Below are 21,004 nucleotides of genomic sequence, written 5' to 3'. Positions count from 1 at the left end.
AGAGTGGCTTGTCATTGAAAACACACAACACATGGCATTAAGTAAGAGTGCAGCTGAGAAACCAGTCTCAACATGTCACAGTTACACAGGTTAGTGCAGATTAAGAGAATGAGCCCTTGTTTCAAAGTGTGATTCCACATAAAGAGCAACTGCAGAGAACACAATGTGCTGTTGAACATTCTATCCACCCCTCTCACATGTCTGCAGGGTTCACTGCTGTTTTGCATAACAAATTGGCAAACAGGACTCAAGATGGTACCTATGATTATTTTCTTAATTGACTGAAACAATTCAGCCAGGACACAGCCCTAGTTTAGTCAAGATGAATGGGAGACATTATCACCTTCAAAAATGCATGGGACATTGCCCTGAATACTAAGCAAAATAATATGGCTGTACTCAGTAAAAATAATGGGGAAAAGGTTAGGCATCAGTTGACATTGCTATAATATTTTTGTGGCTCTAAAAAAACTGGATGGCATAAAAAACCTGCTCATCTCAGGGCAAGAAATTGTCTAAGTTCAACTTCATGACATTTCTAGCCAAGCTGGTAGAACATGAGCCAGGGCTCTTTCCCTTAATTTTGATGTGTCATAACCTATGCAAGATGTCAGATACAGTAGAACATCACAATTGTTTATAGCCACTTGTATTCAAGGTAGGTTTTTAAGATATAATAGAACTATCAAAAGCATTGGTTGTAATGAACAGGCTCTTCAATCCAGCCAAGAATCTCTTCTACAGCTTCCTTCTGAAAGAAGCTTCCTTCCTTCTGAAAGGATCCACCAGAACCCTCCATAATTTTTTTTTTACTTTAAAATTGAATTATAGTTAAATGTTTTTCAATAAGTTAAAGGCATAATGAACATCATAAATTGAAAGAAACAGCAGCTGCATCAGATGCTTTAAGGAAACCTTGTGTCTTATGACAAGCTTCAAACACAATGAAACTCTCCCTTTGTCCAGTCTAATGTCACTTACAAACCAAAATTGAATGGGAGAATTATGAGCTCTGCTTGACATGAGGTCCTGTGGAATTGTCACAGAAATCAGAGCACCTTCTCTGATCAGGTGACTGTATTCCTTTCACAGACCTGGTCAATATACCCTAATATTCAAGTGCTCTCCCTTTTCCAGAGGACTAGTAAATTTCCCTTCATCACTACTACCATGGAGGAAATTCCCTTTGCAAAAGACAATTCCAACCACACGGGAAGCAAAAGCTGTCCTTCATTCAAAATAGCTCATCTGAGGAAGGGATAGGAAGGGATATATAAGGATATATATGTAAGGCTTCACATCATGTGTGATCGCACAGATAATACCATTCAGATACCCCCAAAAGCAATTGCCAAAAGCAAAAGAAGGGGAAAAGGTTACCTTGGCAAGGAAAGAAAAAGCCAGAGAAAAAGGTAACGTTTTAGCACAATGGAGCCACAAACAGCCCTGCGGACTGTCAGGATCACAGTTTCAGTCTTACAGGAGGAAGGCAGGCAGAGAAAGCGCGGATTGTGCTGCGAAGGAGCGAGCGTTCCCCACGCAGGGAATTTGCATGGGAGCTGTGCCCGTGCTTCCTAAAGCCCTGCATGGTTCATTGGCTAACAGGCACACCGGCAAGTATGCAAATGGGGGCTGTCCCAAAGACAATGGGACAGACACGCACTCAATGGTTACTGTCACCCAGCCCTTTGCGTGACATGCAGACAAGCTCAGCGAACACTGATTGTCCCATAGACTCCGCTGACTGCGGGGAACGACCAGTCGGCTTACACCAAGACACATTTTTCACTCCTGACGTTTTGATAAAGGCTTATTGACCTAAATGAGACCCAAGTTATTCAGGGAACATCGGGGGTGAAAGTGCACAAGCTGTTCTTCATGGTCATACACAAAAACGCCAGGTATCCATTAGCAACTGGCAAATTCCCCCTCCCCTGCCCGTGGCTCTGTGACAGACAAAAGTGTTTTTAATATCTTGTGTTGCATAAATCTAATAAGTAGTCTCCTGGGGGTGGGGCAGGCTGATGAATTTCTGTCTGTGGGCTCTTATATTAGTGGCCAGAAACTTACAGACAATAAAAAAAGTACATTAGTTATGTTCCTCTGAGCTACCAAAACATTCCCTTTATTCTTCTGATTACCAACTTAACATGAAATTTACATGCACTAGAAGACAATAACTGCCTGAAAAACACAGGTGAGCATGGGAATTAAAGCTCAGTAGAGGAGTTTTCTTGGTTAAAATTACATACACACAAACACTACACACTGTGCAAGGACCCATTCAACCCAATGTAACTTAACAGAAATCTTTCTACAGGGTGAAAACAGAAATGCAACACTGAGATTAAAAATTTACATGGTATAAGGAGTCCTCTAAGACGTGACAGACACATACATTCACACTATGGGCATACAGGGGCTGTGTCAAGAGAAAATACTTTTTCTTCCTTTAATTATTGATTTCTACATGGTATCCTCACTTCTGCCCTCCCTCCTGTTCAGCCCAGGTATGCCCTGTGCCATATTCATGCCTTCTCAGCCACATAATCCCAGCACAGCCAAGTAAAACATGGCATAATTTAATCACCTGGTTACAGTACAGCTCTCACCATCCAATGAAGGAACTTGAGCAGGATCAATACAAACACAGTTGCCTGGCAAATATACCCATGCTATCTGCTAGTACAGTCCATACCTCCAGAGTTCCCAAGGTGTTTTGCTAATAAATGCATCTGGAAAAGCCCTTCCTTTACTTCTCAATCCCCACTGTTCTGAAAGAGCTACAAACCTTGGATGGGAGACATCCAATACCTGCACTGTGAAATAAAGTACAGTAGCAACTCCAAAAGAAATCACAGGGCCCTAAAACTTAACTGAAAGAAATGTTTTTAAGCTATTAGATTAATAACTTGAGAGGAAAAAACACAAAAAAATCATGACACCACAACAACAGCTATTTAACAGATACAGAAATTGTCTCTGGAGGCTATGAATGCATCTGTATAGAGAATATATTGCCTAAGGCTCTGCCTGTAGACCTCAAAACTATAACTGGTCATGGAGCATCACATTCAGGCAATTAAATTCCATTTGATGTGGGAGGGCTAGACAAGGTCAACTGAAATCTATTACAAACAAAAATCTCTTTACTTGGTCCCTAGACTTTTTTCAATGCACTCCATAAATGTAAGAGAGGTAAAACACATGCTTTAAGAGGAAGGAGGCAAAGTGTACCATTATGTTATTCTGATTGGCTACAGAACACCCAAAACTGAAGAGTGCATACAGCTTATTGCATCTCCCATGGAGGTGTCTGCCCTAAGAGAAAGGAGAGATGACAGGCACAGGAAGACAAGAGGCATTGGTGAGGGGGACAGCTTTGAGACTCACAAGTACACATTTCTTGTACTGAAGAATTTCCTCCCATCTCAACATTTCACTGGGAATACAATTTTTACCCATATCTGCAATATCACAAGCTCTACTATATTACCCTCATAGGAGAGATGAATCACATTATTCCCACAATTCTATCAAATCTGGCTTCAAGGATGATAAAGTTCCCACAGATTTCTTTAAACAATTAAATAATCCCTCATGCAGCTTATGTGGGGATTGCATGCCAACAACCATTCCTTCAGCTGTAAGATTCCTATGGCTCTACTTGCACTGAAAGCTATTTTTTAGCCAAGACAATGGAATATTGCTGCTACAGAGAAGTGGAACCTCCTCACAGTCTCAGGCAGCAGTAGTGGAGCAAGGACCCTGCCACAAGCTTTTTTCAGCAGTCATGACAAGCAGGAGCCAAGAGAGGGGACAACAGATCTGCTGAAGTAAAGTGACAAACGGGACACTTGCCATCAGTCAAGGGCAGTGTAGCTGGATTGGACAACAACCAGGCTAAGCATCTTAACAAGCAGGGATACAGCATCTCTCTACTCCTCAAAGGTCAAAGAAAAAGCAGGAGCATGTCTCTCATAATGAACCTTAAAGATCACCCAGCTCCAATGCCCCTGCCATGGGGGAAGAACTTTCCACTAGACCAGGTTGCTCAAAGCCCCATCCAACCAGGCCTTGAACGCTTCCAGGGATGGAGAACCCACAACTCCTCTGGGTAAACTGTTCCAGGGCCTCATCACCCCCACAGTAAAGAATTTATTCCCAATAGCTGATCTAAACCTGCACCTCTCAGTTTGAAGCCATTCCCCTTTGTCCCATCCTATTGTAGAAAGTGCTCTCCAGGTTTCTTGTAGCCCCCTCTAGGTACTGGAAGGTGCTCTAAGGTCTTCCCAGAGCTTTCTTCTCCATGCTGAACAATCCCAGCTCCCAGTCTTGTGTTCACAGGAGAGGTGCTGCAGCCCTCTGATCCTCTTTGTGGCAACAGGTTGCATTTACACAAAACCCAAACGCTACAGACTGTATGATAATTCAGAGACCTGGAGCCCACTCCTCAGCACACTGTTCACCTGACACACCAGGGCTTGCAAAACGCTTCAGACAGCACTTCTGTACAGCCAGAGCAGGGCATGCAAATTAACAGCAGCAAAGGCAACTGTTTCTTCTAATCTCACCCACTTTGTACAGAGAGGCCCCTCTTTGTTCTATTGAGAAAGGCAGGATTTTTTTTTTCCTGAAAGCTGTACTGTGCTTTCTAAGATACACAGAACAGCAAAATCAGATGGCCTAGGCAAGCACACAAGGACTCAATAAAGTAAAAATCCCAACTTGACCAAGTACAAAGATCAAAAATAGAAAGACAAATGGTTTCTCGTATATGTAAACACTTACTGAGCAACAGCAAGTCTCAAAACCCCTACTTAGGACTGGAGATTTTTCTCCCCCATACTTAACCTCCTCACTTCCAAAGAGCTTGTAAATTACATCTTTTCAGAGGAAAACAAATAATGCTACATTTTAAAAAAAATGTTTAAAGCCAACACCCTTGGTTGTTCCTTTCTTTCAAAAGACTGGTTTTTCATTTGCTAAAATTCTTTATCTGGCAAATTGGGCACCAAATGATTAAAGAGGCTACAGAAAACCAAAAACATATCAGTATTAGATTTCCACCTTCAGAGGCCCATAATTAATCCCAAGTTACTGGACATCATTAAAGCCCCCTTATTATGTTTTAAATTAAGATGAAATAATGTTTCCATTACTGTTCATGTCCTGAAAAAAAGGGATGCTTACCAGGAGACAGAGTAAGAACAGTTGATTGTGATGAAGCTTTTTTATTTTCCCTTAATCAGTGCTGAGAGCACAGAACAATAGCACTGGGACCATTAAACAATACTTCAGGCCTGCAATTTTGGGTTGAATTCTTTCCAAAGGCTCCAAGCAACCAAATCCTTTTGAATTTCAATAGAAGTCAGGCACCTAACTCCTTTAGGTGTATTTAAAAAGCCTTTTGCTGATTTCCTTCGCTCTCTTCTCACTAGAGTTTTCACCAAACCCAAATGCTGGGTGTTGGAATTTTTCCACCAGCCCCAAAAGGCCTCAGATGTCAAGTGGTGTAACTCTGCACGTGAAGGCATGGATGCCTTACAGCAGCTTTGCACAACACCGTCACTCCTGCACAGGTCTCTTCATAATGCAGTTGTCTTTAGCTTTTGAATGTGGCTGCCGATGATATCCACCAGGAATTTGCAGACGTGAATTAAGCTGGGCTTGCACGTTCATTTTACAGAACTCGTTTTAATGTGCAGCTCTCCCCCATCACAAAGTATGCTCTAGAAGTAGACTTTGTTATGAACAAAAACTCGGTTAATATTTTTTTATGAGAAAAAGTTTCAAAAAGGCAGCCAGACCACTGGCTCTGCCCAAGTTCTGTGTGTTTTGTTATTGTAATCACGGGTCGTTGTCGTTAATGGTTGTTTTTGTATTAGTAAAAGCCCTGGCTGGGGCGAGGTAATGGCCCTTCTCCTGGGTGGGGACCTTGCCCGAGGCTAAGTTGTACCTTTCCCAGAATAGTGAAGACACCTGAGAAGGTGGGGGGGGGTTATGCAAAGTGACTCGCAAGACCAGAATGCTTTGTGAGACCCCCATCTCCAAACTCATGGAGAAACCCCAAAAACAACGAGCCACCTAAGAGTTGAGAGACTAGAGTGATGTCTGGACGTGAGGAACCGAGTGCTGAGCCTGCAGAGATGCGGAACACCTTCGGACCCTCTCGCCCTGACCATGGGAGTTGACCCTGGAGCTGAGACCAGGCCGACTGAGTGGGAGAAACCAACATCTGACACCATCTTATGGGATCAGGAGACCCAAGAAGGCTTCCAAGAGGATCTGATCCCCAGCTCTGCCCCTGGTGGACAGAGCTGCGCATATCCTCCTCCTCTGAGTCGCCCTGGGAGAGACGACGGACGCTGCAGACCCGTCGAGCCGCCCGATCCTTGAGCTGGTCACTTTTTAATAAAGGCATTACACAGGAGAAGAAGTCTCCTGGCCATGTTTATTTCAGCTGGGGGCTCTCGTCCGGAATAGCCACGCCGCAAGAGGACTCAGGACTGGCCATCTTGGATCTTCAGAGGACAGCTGGCTACCAGGACCAGAGGGACCGGCTCAGGACAGCGACGCAGAGGAGCACCGGAGCACCGGACTGGTGAGAAACTCGGTGGCGGGAGCGGGAGACGTGCGCATGTGTGTGTGAGTGAGACGAGGGCCGGCAGCCGGACCTTCGAAGCGAGAGTGGACCCCTTAGTACTGCGGTTCCATTTTTTCGCGAGAAAAGCGGCCAGGAACAGGGGGACGCGAGTGGAATTAGTGTGAGTGAGTCGTCTCCCAAGGGGGAATAAAGGGCCCCCCCACTCCGGGCGTGCGGAGTGAATTACTGTGTATGAGTGGCACGCACCCCAAAGTCCTGACAAAGCGAGGTCAGGCACTTTTGTCAGTCCCGAGAAGGATTCGGGTGGTTCACAAGCCCTGCAGGCAAAGTAAGTCCTGACGAAGGGAGGTCAGGCACTTTTGTAAGTCTCGAGAAGGATTCGAGTAAGATTTGTCAGTCCCGAGAAGGATTCGGGTGGTTCACAAGCCCTGCAGGCAAAGTAAGTCCTGACGAAGGGAGGTCAGGCACTTTTGTAAGTCTCGAGAAGGATTCGAGTAAGATTTGTCAGTCCCGAGAAGGATTCGGGTGGTTCACAAGCCCTGCAGGCAAAGTAAGTCCTGACAAAGGAGTCAGGCACAAACCCCAGCGAAGGAGGCTGCGGTTTGCTTTTAAGTCCTGATACGGTGAAGCCTAAAAATTGGCGGGTTAGGCAAACTAAAAATCAGGCAGTTGTTTTTCCTGACTGAGGGTGTCAGGCACGACCCGGATTCTTGGCCGTGGCTTCGTGTGTTTAAGTCCCGATAGATGTAAGACCTGACGCTGGGAAGTTGGGCAATCAAGAGATTGGGCAGTTGTTTCAGTATAAAGTCCTGAGCATCAGGCAGTAAATTTGAAGTTCAGTGGAGGAGGCTGGAGCTCCTCAAGGAAGGTTTTTTTTGAAATTCCCGGTCAGTAGAGGCACCTTCGGGATATTTTTTATTGAGACTTGAAAAATGGGATGTTGTAGTAGTAAAAAGACCGGCAAGAGACTGAGGTATATACATCCCAATAGTCCCTTAGGAGAACTGTTAGTAAAATGGGATTCTATAGAGGCCACGGAGGGATTAGATAAAGTGAAAATGATCCATTATTGTATGGAAGTCTGGCCAGAATTAGAGGTGCAAGGAGGATGGCCTTGGTGTGGGACAAAGGATAAGTGGATGTGCCAACAATTAAATAATTATCTGACAGCTCGAGGGGATACTGATCCTGAGCAATTATTGTATGTAGCTTGCTGGTTAAAGAGTGCTGTTGGGGATGAAGGGGTGCGAATTTGTAAGGTACAGAGGAAGAAAGAGGGGAATGAAGGAGGGGATGATAGGACTAGTAAAAGATGGGACCCCCTGGATTATTTGCCTCCTTCTGCCCCTCCACCTTATAATCCTCTTCTTCAAGCACCTCAAATGGCAGGTCCGGTTCCTCCCCCGGCTGCCATCTCATTACCACCTGCTCAAACTCCTCCTTCTACCTCTTCAGCTTCTGCTATGATGAACCCAGTATCTCCTCCAGTTCCTTCTGCACCACCACAAGTGCCTACTCCACCTGCTGCATTCTCCACCCCTTCTCCAGCTCCGCTTAATATCTACTCAGGCTCTTCTCCCCCTCCTATTGCTGTCCCTTTACCTCCTTCTACCTGGGACACAAATGCCTCCTCGCCCGATAGACAGCTATCAGCAAATACACCTGCTGATGGGCAGAACATTCAGGGTAACCCAGAAAACCCACAAAGTAGTTTGGCATCTGAAGATGGGCCGTACTGTAGCACCAGATCCAAGACCTCCAAGGCAGAGAGACTCTTTCCCCTCAGAGAGGTTCCTATGGGAGGAGTGGCGGGAGGTGTTGGCTTTGTGAATGCTCCCCTAACTGCTTCTAAGGTGAGGGGATTCAAGAAAGAGTTGGGGCATTTAGTTGAGGACCCAGTGGGCATAGCCAAACAAGTGGATCAATTTCTAGGTCCAAATATCTACACTTGGGGGGAAATGAATTCCATCCTGAGTATATTATTTTCCCCAGAAGAGGTCCAGATGATAAGGGCGGCTGGCATAAAAATTTGGGAGAAAGATAACAGTCCAGGACCCCAGGTGCCATCAGGTGAACAGAAATTGCCACTAACGGAGCCCAACTGGAACCCTAACCAGGAGGAGGGGAGGAAGGCCATGAGGGAATATAGGTCTTTGATAATACGGGGGATCAAAGAGTCAGTTCCCAAAGGAACTAATACCCAATTGGCATTTGAGGGTGCACAGGAGAAAGATGAAGCTCCTGCTGCCTGGCTTAATCGCCTAAGGCGGAACTTTCAGTTGTACTCTAGAATAGACCCAGACACCCCGGAAGGTCAAATGCTACTAAAAGTCCAATTTGTTACCAAATCTTGGCCTGATATACGGAGAAAACTGGAAAAGATGGAAGATTGGCAAGAGAAGGACATTAATGAGTTATTAAAAGAGGCACTGAAGGTGTATTTAAGGAGGGAGGAAGATAAAGCAAAGGCCAAAGCTAAGATCATGGTTGCTGTAGCTAGAGAAAGTGCAGGGTGGGCGGGTCCACCACCAGGAGGAGGCAAGGATAGGTCAGTACTGTCAGGTGCAAGAGGGATGGAGACACCTCAAAGCCCTTTGAGAGAGCGACATTGCTCTTACTGTGGAAAGGCAGGACACGTGAGGAGGTTTTGTAGAAAACTCAGTCTTGATGAGGCAATAGCCAGGGAACAAGATAATTTAGGGAAGATCCTTAAAGGTGACGATTAGAGGGTCAGGGGCTTTACACTATAGGGGACCTGATGTAACATCTAGAAGAGCCCTTGGTAAACTTTGAAGTGGGACCCTTAAATGAAGAATTAGAATTTTTGAGTAGATACAGGAGCAGATAAGTCCTGTCTCAACAAAGTACTAAGAAGTATAGTATAGTATAGTATAGTATAGTATGGTATGGTATGGTATGGTATGGTATAGTATGGTATGGTATGGTATAGTATAGTGAAAAACATCTGAAGTTAGAAAAAAACAGCTAGGTAGAAAGGATATCCAATAGCACCAAAACTGGCCAGTAATACTTAACTTGTAATAAGTGATGTGAAAGTAAAAGGTACCTTATTGTTGTCTTGTTGTGTGCGTGAGAGCGAGTCACAAAGTCAGCCTCAACTTCCCGGGCACGTGGGAAGGGGGCAGTGAAAGTGTGTGTATGTGTGACCTGCAAACCAGGCTTGTGTCCCCCAGGCGGGTGGGGGCTGTGGCCAAAGAGTGTGTGTGACCTGCAAACCAGACTAGTGCTCCCCAGATGTGTGAGGGAGCCATAGCTGTAAGAGTGTGAGTGACACGCAGACAGCCTCACAGGTGAATGTGCACCAGAGGCAACCAGAGCCAGGGCCCTTCCAGGAGGCCCAGAGATGCTGAGACCTGTGGGCCAACCCCAAGGTGAGGGGAGCCACAGTGATTTTCTAGCAATAATGATCCAGTTTGTGTCTTGAGGGTGTGAAGGAATGTGTGAGAATAAATATAGACAAATTAGAATAGAGGTAATGTAGATTGTGCATTATAAGTTTTACCACATCTCCTTAGAGGGAAGTGTATTGTTTAGAAGAATGGCGTAAGAAAAAAAAAAGAGAAAAAAATTCAAGTGTAAGGGGTTGAAAGAAGTATTTAAGCTGTAAGTGAAAGTGAGAAACAGAAGCAAGAGATAAATAGATAAGATCTTGAAAAATAGAACAGAAAAACTAGTGAATTAAATACACAGAAAAATAGGGGAATAAAAATACTTTGGGAGTTAAGTTAGCTGAGAAATACAACTCCTTGCAAAATACAGAGTATGTAGAAGTTGATGAGAGAAACATGCAAGCTATAGAAAATGAGAAATTAACCAATAACATTAAACAGAGAAACTGAGTTTTGATAAAATCATTAAATTGCAGACCATTAATGCCTGTGTTTGAAAGCCCGTTTCAGGTACTCTTCATTACTAATTCGACTGTGCAGACCAAAAGAAAAAGGTTGGACTCACATCATTCTCACCTCCTGGCATTGGACCAGGATTCAACACCAGTTTTTTTTTTTCCCTCTGGCATTCTAGCATTGGATCGGACTCCACCCCTTTGTCCTTCTGGCATTGGGCCAGAGTCCCAGTTTTTCCCTCTGGCATTGGACCAGAGTCCACATCACTCTCACCCCCCGGCGCTGGACAAGATTCATCTGCTTCACAAGTTAATTCACCTGAGTATACTGTGATTTAAAGATGACTCTCAGAAGGAAGAGTCAAAAAGACTGAACTGTGTGAAAAAAAAAAAATGGTATCAGAGTTCTAATATTGCTTAAAATGTTTTAAGACTCTTCTGTGTAAATTATGTTGGAAAAAAAAGTTTAGGACTGTAAATAAGTAATTCTGGTTAAGTTCCCCAATTTATTTCTAAAGACTCCAGGTTAATCCTCTACAGAACACTCCCCTGGGAGGGGAAACCAAAATTGGTAAGGAACAGACCGAGAGAGGTTTAACCAGAGAAACGGGTAGAAGGGACTCTAAAGAGCTTGGAAGCTTTTCCTCAGTAAAGTTCCCCAAGAGGCAAGGCCGGGTGGGCAGGCTGTGTGAGATGACCCATACCGGACTCTTGGGAAGGGTAGTGCTGATGGCTCTGATTGCTGGTGGTGCTCAGGGGAGCCCAGCTGAGCCGTGCAGTGAGTGCTACCAACCCCTCTGTGAGGAGGAAGTGAGCTCCTTGTCGAGAGTCCACATCAGTTCTAACCCTGATTGTGTTAACCTCTCCCAATTGGTCTTTTATCAAAAAAATAAGAGAGTGTATTGGATAATATACAATACTGCCACTTTTAGGCAGCCACTCCTAGGAGAGTGCCCTATAGGGGAAGCCTGGTTGTGCTTTGAATAGGATGCTGCTGAAACAAGCTCAGCAGATCTAGTAAAAAGCAAAGAAATGGTGAAAATAGTAAGAAAAATTGTTTGTTACAAGTATTTATATGGGTATACTGGAAAAGAGATAAACTCCTTTAGGAACACATTTCAGGGGAGCCTTAAACCCCTAGACTTGATCTTGTCTGGCAGCTGCACCGCTAGAGTGATAAAACCAATTTTCTTGTTGCCCAAAGAAACTGGATCAAGTTTGGGAGTTCCTATATATAATGATTTGGGAGAAATTAAACAGAACAGGCACAGTGAAATAGAAATTGAGAAAATCCAAAATTGTAAAAGCCAAATTCAGATCCCAATATCTATGTTAAACAAAATTATTCGGCTCCAAGCAGTATTAAAAATAAAGAACTCAATTATTAGGAACATTTCAAACGAAATAAAAAGGTTAGCATGTGTAAATAATGAAGATCAGACTTCTACACTTGATCCCAGTGGGTGGGAGAACCTGGAGATTTTCAAAAAGGATGTGTGGGTAAAAGTAGTTTTTCTCGCTGTGTGTGCACTTGGAGGATTGCTATTTTTACTATGCTTATTTATCTGTTTCAGTAAAATAGTGTTTGCCGTGAAGACAAACCTGAAGAAACCAAGGAAAGTAACATGGTTAAGTAACCGTGATTACCAAAGTGCACAAGAGATTTATAGTAGATTCAAAACAAAAATCGGGAGTTGATGCGAGCTTAGAGTTTAAGCTCGATCAAAGAAAAAGAGGGGGGACTGTTATGAACAAAAACTCGGTTAATATTTTTTTATGAGAAAAAGTTTCAAAAAGGCAGCCAGACCACTGGCTCTGCCCAAGTTCTGTGTGTTTTGTTATTGTAATCACGGGTCGTTGTCGTTAATGGTTGTTTTTGTATTAGTAAAAGCCCTGGCTGGGGCGAGGTAATGGCCCTTCTCCTGGGTGGGGACCTTGCCCGAGGCTAAGTTGTACCTTTCCCAGAATAGTGAAGACACCTGAGAAGGTGGGGGGGGTTATGCAAAGTGACTCGCAAGACCAGAATGCTTTGTGAGACCCCCATCTCCAAACTCATGGAGAAACCCCAAAAACAACGAGCCACCTAAGAGTTGAGAGACTAGAGTGATGTCTGGACGTGAGGAACCGAGTGCTGAGCCTGCAGAGATGCGGAACACCTTCGGACCCTCTCGCCCTGACCATGGGAGTTGACCCTGGAGCTGAGACCAGGCCGACTGAGTGGGAGAAACCAACATCTGACACCATCTTATGGGATCAGGAGACCCAAGAAGGCTTCCAAGAGGATCTGATCCCCAGCTCTGCCCCTGGTGGACAGAGCTGCGCATATCCTCCTCCTCTGAGTCGCCCTGGGAGAGACGACGGACGCTGCAGACCCGTCGAGCCGCCCGATCCTTGAGCTGGTCACTTTTTAATAAAGGCATTACACAGGAGAAGAAGTCTCCTGGCCATGTTTATTTCAGACTTCAAACCCAAAGTAGTTGGCAAGAGAGAGGAAGTGTCAACGCGCTAACCCTGATACAAAAATTATTAAAAATCCCTATTCCTTTCTGTTTGTTTCATGAACCTCTTATTCAGGGCTTCATAAAAGTCTCTAGAAGGAATTCATTCAGGACCCTCTCTTTGAAAAATGCTCTGGTTTCTACCCAGTGCAGCATATGCTTAATTTTGTATCTTACTGAATTCAAAGGAACTATTCACCTACACTTCAGATGAAGCACACATGAAGACAGTTCACAAATACGCAAACTCATTCATCAGTGCATACAATATGCTAATACAAGTAGAAGGAACTGCTACAGACTATTTTAAAAAATCAGTGTAAGCCAAGCAAGTCTGTATTTGTGTGTTACAGAGAACTGTCATAATAACACTATTTACACAGTGGCTACTTTCCTTGATCTGAGCATTTTCATCCTGTCAAGTATCTTGTTGCATGCTTTTTTATTAAACAACCTTTCTCACTTCTTTTTAAAAAAGTTACTTCATACCCACCATGCCCGACACCAAGCAGCTCATAAGTCTTGCCTTTGCTCCAGAGCCAACATGGAATTTACTGAGGGACCTCAGGAAGAGACTGTATGCCTGTTGTTTTCCAGCCACAAAGTACAGGGCAATAAAAGCCACTGTGACTCCCAGCAAAGAATATTTCCTTTATACCCTTAGACTATCATCTTACAACACTACTCCATTCTAAGAGAAAATAAATATTGCATAGCATCTCTTATCTGTAAGCAGAGTGAAACAAAAGGAAGAATTTGGCCATGATCTGCCTAGCTTAACTTGCAGTAGTTCCACTTTGTACAGCTAAAAGCGAATGTAAGGGTAGATAGCATTTTTAAGATGTAATGGTCAAGTTCTGGTCACCTGCTATAAAATTTTATAACAGCAACACCTGAAATCTAGTAGTTTCAGACACAATGTACTTTTTTTTTGTTGAGGCCATATTGTAATACCATCCAGGAAGCATCACCACATTTGAAATTAAAAGGAGCACTGATAAAAAAATATTTTTGTCCTGGTGGTTTTGAAAACCCACTACTCAGCACCCACACAAATGCTTCAAGACAAGAAGCACTCTGGATAGAAGTACAGCTGGATATGCACAGAGACATCATGAGGCCCCCACACTGAGTAATGAGCTAATTATTTATGGCCTATTTCAACAACTTGCTCCTGCAAAAGCATACAGAGTATGCAGAAGAGGAGCTCTTTCTGATGAAGTTCTAACTTCTTAACCCTCTTGTGCAGGCAAAATATCTCCCCGAGGCCCAGTCCTTCCTCCTGGAAGTAAGTTATGGAATGGCCCTCTGTGCTAGCCTTGCTTCAGGATCCTCAGCTCTGGCCTTGCTGCTCTTCTCTATGTAGTTTTTGGTTTTTCTTTCAAGGATGTGATGTAATTTCCACAAGTAAGAAGAGTGAGAGGTCACCAAAAGCAGGACATTAATTACACATTTACTCATGATATCCTCTTCTTCTAGAAGAAGCATGTTTTCAAAATTCATCCTCCAAAACCAGGATTTCTGGCCTGAGCAATGAACAAGCTCTTCAAAAAGAGTTTAAAAAGAAATAAATCTTAAGTGACCAACACTGGTTTCAACTTCTCCAGATTAAAAAAAAAGGCAAAAAAGAAAACAATTTTTGTCTCATCTGGCAGGACAAATTTCCAGTACAAAAACATGAAGCTCTGAAACAAAATCCTTTCACACACCTGGGTGACAGTCACTCAGTTAGCAGCATAGGGTTCAGCACTGATAAGGGTTCAAGTGCTGTATTTCTGTTTGACATTCCCATAAACACAACCTGCTTTTGCCTCAACATACTTGAGCTCTCTCCCAGGCCTGCTCTAGGGAATACACATCATGCTCTTCCACACAGCTGCAAAAACAGTCACACACTAAACCTGCAGTCCAGGCACTTAATACTCCTCACAGGAAAACACATGTGCTAGTTTAAGCTAATAAAAACCCTCTCAGATGCCATATGTACACAGCCCATTCAGTCAGCATTTTACAGTTGCCTCTAAAATTTGTGAAGGAGGAGAGGAGAGCTATTTGACATGCAAAATAAACGTAACTGAAGGCAACAAAGTCAGCATTTTCAGCTAAGTGGCAAATCCATTTCACATAGTGAAGGCAAGTAGGCTTCTCCTGGCGCCAATTTCCTGCGCCCGCTCCAGCCAGCGAGCGCCGAACAGTTGTGGCCATCATTCAGCGCATCAGGATTAGAGCATTCCAAAATGGGAACTTATTACCAACCAAAGCACATGGCCAGCGCTGTGCAAACTCTCTCCAGAGCTTTGATAGCGTTCCAAAGAGACCAAACTGAACTCACATTTGCAAAATGAAGATAGAAGCCAGATCTCTCTGAAGTCGCGTAGCCCATTAACCAAGCTACCGTTATGCGCAAAGACTTATATTTTTATATGAATTCATGTTTCTATCAGTTCAGGGTCCAACATAAATAAATGGTGCAGAGGCAGCTCTTTGCAGAATTCAAAGTCAGTAAAGGAGAACTGCAGCTCTGTGAAACTCCACTCACTCACTATCATCTTTCCTCTGCTCCCTTTACAAATAAAGGACAAGTGCACTATTCATTGCTGGAAGAAAAAAAAAATTCTTTAAAAAGCCACAGCCTTCTCAGTAGCAGCTGGTCTGAGCTTCAAGACATCAAATACCTCAGGAAGCTAATGGGCATTATATGGAATGAATTTTTACAGAAACAAAACAAATAAAAACAAAACAAAACAAACAAACCACCAAGCTGGTATTTGGCAGAATTCAGCAACACCATACTCAAAAGCTCTTTGGAAAAGGAGGGACCTTGTAAAACCAATGCCTTGGATATGTCAAGAATAAACTCTAGACTCTGCACAATACTGAGCAAAAGCCACCCGAGCAGAAGAATTCCCCCAGCAGAACAGTAGTTGAAGAGTTAAACACAATTGTAACTTAAAGCAATGGGCACAAGGAGCATGGTTTAGAGACAGATGAGCCTCTTCTGTGCTGGAGCATTGGGCAATGAAGGTCAGACTTAGAGTACACTTTAAGATACACATTATTAGAAGAACCAAAGCATTGGTTATGCATTATAAATGCGTTAACACATTAGAATGTCCAACTGGTAGCAGTAGAGCACAACTTCATATTGGTGCACTCATTTTTCTAAAGCTTGAGGCATAGCTGCTCTTTATGTGAACTATACTTCCAGGTAATTCATTGAAGCATTTTTTTTGAAGGATAGCAGAATTTTCTAGGCCCTTCTCTCTGATCTGAGATTATTGTTGCTTAAATTAGTATTAAAATAAACATATCTTTGTAAACATTTTCCAAATAATTTTTCCCAGCAAGTGATGAAGGAAACGTCAGTCTTACTCCACAGTTAGATGAATTCTGTCAATAATTATAAAACTTCTTTTGTTTTGTGGTTAGGATGTTTTTGATGTCAAAAGATCATCCAATGTTTTAGCCTACACTTTATATCTTTGCAGTTTTCAATGCTTACTCTTTTAAAAAGCTGATTTTTGGATATCTGTCCTGCTTAAGCCTCTCAAGACCCCATTAGATGTTAGATGTGATATCAACAAAAATCCTTAAGTCTAATCTGGACACCAAAGGCCTTACTCACAAATCAAAGAGCCAAGAACACCCACTGGAACCAAAAATGCTCATCACACATAAAAATATATGTGTTCAGCAACAATGGAACTAGTGAAAACTCACACTTGTAACAGTTGTCTTACAGAAGTGAAGCAATAGGTTATACTAAAGAAAGGTGGGTCCTTGCTTTAAACATACCCAACCCTCAATATTTACTAACTCACGACACAAACCACCACTCTGTGTGAGTGGTAACCGAAACATGAGACACTCTTCACATCACACCATTACTGAGAGGTTATAATGGTTTTTCCACTGTAAAAAATTCTTTTATAGCAATATTTTCTCAGTATGCAAAATAAATAAATACAGGCGAAGTTATTTTCTAAAACAAAGTGAGAGGAAGAAGAGGGGGCGTCCTGATGCACAACCACCAAACACTGACACATGAATAGTGTATGTAAAGCTCAGACAGCTCTGCTAAAAATGACTTTAATGACAACCTCGTGTTTTCCCTTTCCCCAACATGCAACACATTCACATTTAACTCTGTCAATCACTATCACTTGCTCACGGTTTAATTCATAACAATTATATTACACTAAAAAGGGAACTGTCTTGTGTACAGTGTGCATTTCCTCATCAACTGGATGGCCAAAGGAAACCTACTAGATATGCAAAGTATTGACAGCTGTGTCCCATAACTGGGTATTTGAATATTTATAAGCCATTGCACTTGGGATAGCAAAGCTGAGGACATGAGTGCATGTTTTTAGTAAGCCCAAAAACAAAGCTTTCCTCATTAGAAATTTGCCCTTAGTATGTTACATCAGAGAATTCTTCTATCATGTACCACATTACTTACTTATCCCAAATGGCACACTGATAGAGCCAGAAATGCTGTGCCTATCCAAACATCAAGCTTTACGGTGCTCTAGAGTGGTAGAAACTCTCTGGCCATCCTTTATGTGGTTTCACACCCTTTGAGTAATAGTAATGGGTATTTCATGCTATGAAGACATGGACTATGTTCATCTTGGGTGCTAATTTACTCTGAAAAACAATAAGAAAGCCCTCTTTTAGACACTTTGTGAATTAATTGCAGGCTCAAGGAATTGAATTACTTTTTAGCTTTAAAACTACTGCAAACAAGGGTGGTGGTAAAGTGAGCAATCAGAGCAACACCAAGCAGCTAGCACTGCAATTCCTCACACTGCTGTAAGAAATCATCTTTGACTGTTTCAGTGTTAAGGGTAACATTGAATGCGGATTCTTTTTTTTTTTTTTTTTTTAACAGGGAGAATAAGCTTGGGGAAGGGGAATCTATTGCAAACTGGAGGCAATTGTGTACTGACTACTGTACTGATGTCTTCCACAGAAATTCCAGTCACATTAGCTTTGGCAGCAATTAAAGAGTACTTCTGAAATCCTTAACAACATTCAAGGAGTTCTTTTAACTTCACTTCGCGTTCTGTGGTTCTTTCTACTCTTTAAAGCAGCGAAAGCAGGGTGTTTTTTTCAACCTTCAACTTGTTTTACTGTTAAAATAAATACAAAGATAATTCAGTCACACCTCAGGCTCAAAGGAACCCCACTGAAGTATTTATTCCTCTTCAGGAGCTGAGAAGCTCCTCTTTTGCTCAGCTTGTCCCTCTTTACTGCTGCTCAGTACACTGTGCAACTCTGCCTGTGAGCCAACACAATCATAGCACCCAAAGATAAAAGAAGCTATTCAGAGTTTTGGCAGGAAGAATACTTCTGACATTTTGTTTTGGGATTAGACTTCAGTCATGAGGCTTTAACACTAAGCTGCCCATGGTACATACACACATCTGATTTCCAACACCTCTTCACTCTATAACAAATTATTTTTTAATATCCCCATCCAAATCAATGGGATGACCACTGAAGCCAAGCTGCCATCCTTAACAGACAAGCACAGTTGAACCAAGCTGTTGAAAAGGGAAGATTACACCCTTACACCACTGATAACTGAGTACTGAGCCACATAATCAACAATTTATGCTTCCTGAAAGGAAAACACAGAACAAAACACCAGCATGTAACCAGCCATCAGAAATGCAATTGTACCATATTCCAAACACCAGCTAAACCCTTAAAAACCTCTGCAACCACATGTGATGTGTTTTCAAGCATGTTCATAACTATGAAACAATTATACAACCAACATTAATATTTATACTGATCAAATAAATTAGCGTTAACTGCTGGGATAGAAAGTGAGCTCATGGGGACTGCAAACTCTGAGTACCTGAACAAGGTAAAAATCCCTATTTCTCTCCAGGTAAGGGAGAGAAATAGGGATGTACAAAGGGAAATTATGTCAAGTGCCCTAGGCATGTTGAGATGTCAGCAGCTATGATTTCAGGAGTACCTACACCCTTTTCCATGAAGGGACAGCATATATGACTGTCTTACACTACGTAACCTATCTAATAGCTAAAAGCTGCAAAAAAACCCAGTCAGCCTAGAAAAACTGCTTTGAACTCAGCTTGGAGCAACAGCATAAAAAGCAGAGGAAATTTACTGAGGAAATTTACTATCAGTTCTCACTTGAAAGAGATGTTTGTGTGGGTTCTCTCTTTTTGGGCTGCTCTCCCACGTGATTACCTTGTCTACCTCCGGTTTCCCTCTCAAAACTCCCAAATCCATGACTTGATGTGGACAGATCAGACAACCAGGCATGTCAGAGGAGATTTAAGCTTCCTGAAAATGTCGTGAAAATAAGGAGCCCAGTGGAAAAGAAATACCCTCTCTATACTCTGAGAGGAAAGATTTCATGTTAATAACCACACTGACCAGAACTCCCTAATTTTTATCAACATCCAGCTTCAGGAAGACTTATTGCAAGTTTCAACCAAAGCCATTTGACTTGATAAAAACAAGCAAACAAAATGCAGAAAGGCAAACAACCACCCACCTCAAGACCCACAAAGCACCCTCACACCTTAAGTCTTTCTATAATAATGTCATCAATTTTCTCTGATTAAGTACAATTTTTTCTTATTGATTCCTGTAGCCAGAAATTTAAAACTATGAAACCAAGAGGTTTTCAGTTTCAAGGACAGTTCATTTGCCATGAAACTCAGTATGAAGTGCAGAGTGGAAAAGGAAAGCCTTCCTTCATGCCATCTTTACCACCACTCATCCACATGCTGCTTTACATTGTTACATTACTGTTTCCAGGTAGGAAATAAAAGCATTTGGGGGGGAAAAAAAAAATCTGACACCCACTTTCAATGGTGTAACTCCACAGAGAGCTGTAACTCTTGGTTCATCAGAGCATGAGCTCAGCAGACAAAGAAAACCAAAGACTCTTCATTCAATAAGGTACATGCGTTCATCAGGTAGTCAGTCACTTCTTGAATCAACTCAGATTGATTAAACTTCTTTCATTAACTGATTTCAGCTCATCTGGTTTATTAACATCTATATAGCCCACCTGGGGCCCTTGAACATCTGCTGCACTTGTCTGATTGGGGAAACTCAGGCCCCTTTCTTTATTATAATAATTTCTTGATTTCTGTTAAGACCTTTAGATGTCCTTTAGATCTTTCTTAAGAGCTATGGCAGCCAGCAGCTCTTACTCTCCATAAAATCATTTATTGCTGTCATCCAGCAGAGCTGAACACACTTCTCTCATTCAACCCCACGTGCTCAAATAGAAATCATGGGTAGGGATTGTCAAAGACTGACAGCCCTGCTGGTCTTCCATAAACAGAGACACACGGTTCATGCCTGCCCATACATTTTCATTTTCTAGATCCCGATGGTCACAACAACCCACTGAGCTCAAAAATTTGTAACCAGGAGTGGGCATCAATAGTGGGTGCGGGTGGTGGAAGATCAAGCATTTCTCTGTGCCCCACACATTAGGATGTTCCTCTTGACCTGCTGCAAAGATGCTTTTCTGCAGGCATTATTATTCCAGAAAAGCAATGATCCACTACAATCATTTATTGGCATATGAAAAATATGCAACGATGTTCTAATGTGCAAATGGAAAAAATTTTCCATTCTTCAATTTCCTCCAGATTTCTCAGTGTTACACAGAGCTGTAGGATGAGATAATAAATTTTATGGTAAACAGGAAAACAACAGCCAACATACCCAACCACCATATCCTCAATATAATCTCTGCCTATTGGATGCAGAATTTGTTCCACAAAAATCAGTTGGGAATTTTCCTGTATTGTACGCAAGATTATGATCTGTAATTGGTTTAATTGATGCTAAATAGCTCAAGACTTTGACACATATTCAACAGTTATGCAGCTGCATAACTGTTCAGAATATTCCTTTTGAAAATGTGTAAGAGTTAACTGACCCAAGATTTTGCGGGTGGGGAGTGAACTTTTTTTAGAGTGCAGGCCACAGTGTGTCAACACAGACATTATCTCACACTACATAGACCTG

General features: G+C 42.5%; 1 protein-coding gene across 1 annotated transcript in view; it reads right to left on the bottom strand.

The window, feature by feature from the left end:
• The window catches only part of KCNQ1 (potassium voltage-gated channel subfamily Q member 1), a 335,951-nt gene that overhangs the window by 251,431 nt on the left and 63,516 nt on the right, over nucleotides 1-21,004 (bottom strand). The window lies entirely within an intron of this gene.

The sequence above is a fragment of the Melospiza georgiana genome, chromosome 6 (assembly GCF_028018845.1).
Source record: "Melospiza georgiana isolate bMelGeo1 chromosome 6, bMelGeo1.pri, whole genome shotgun sequence".
NCBI classification, from domain to species: Eukaryota; Metazoa; Chordata; class Aves; order Passeriformes; family Passerellidae; genus Melospiza; species Melospiza georgiana.
This window is presented reverse-complemented; position numbering and strand designations above follow the sequence as displayed.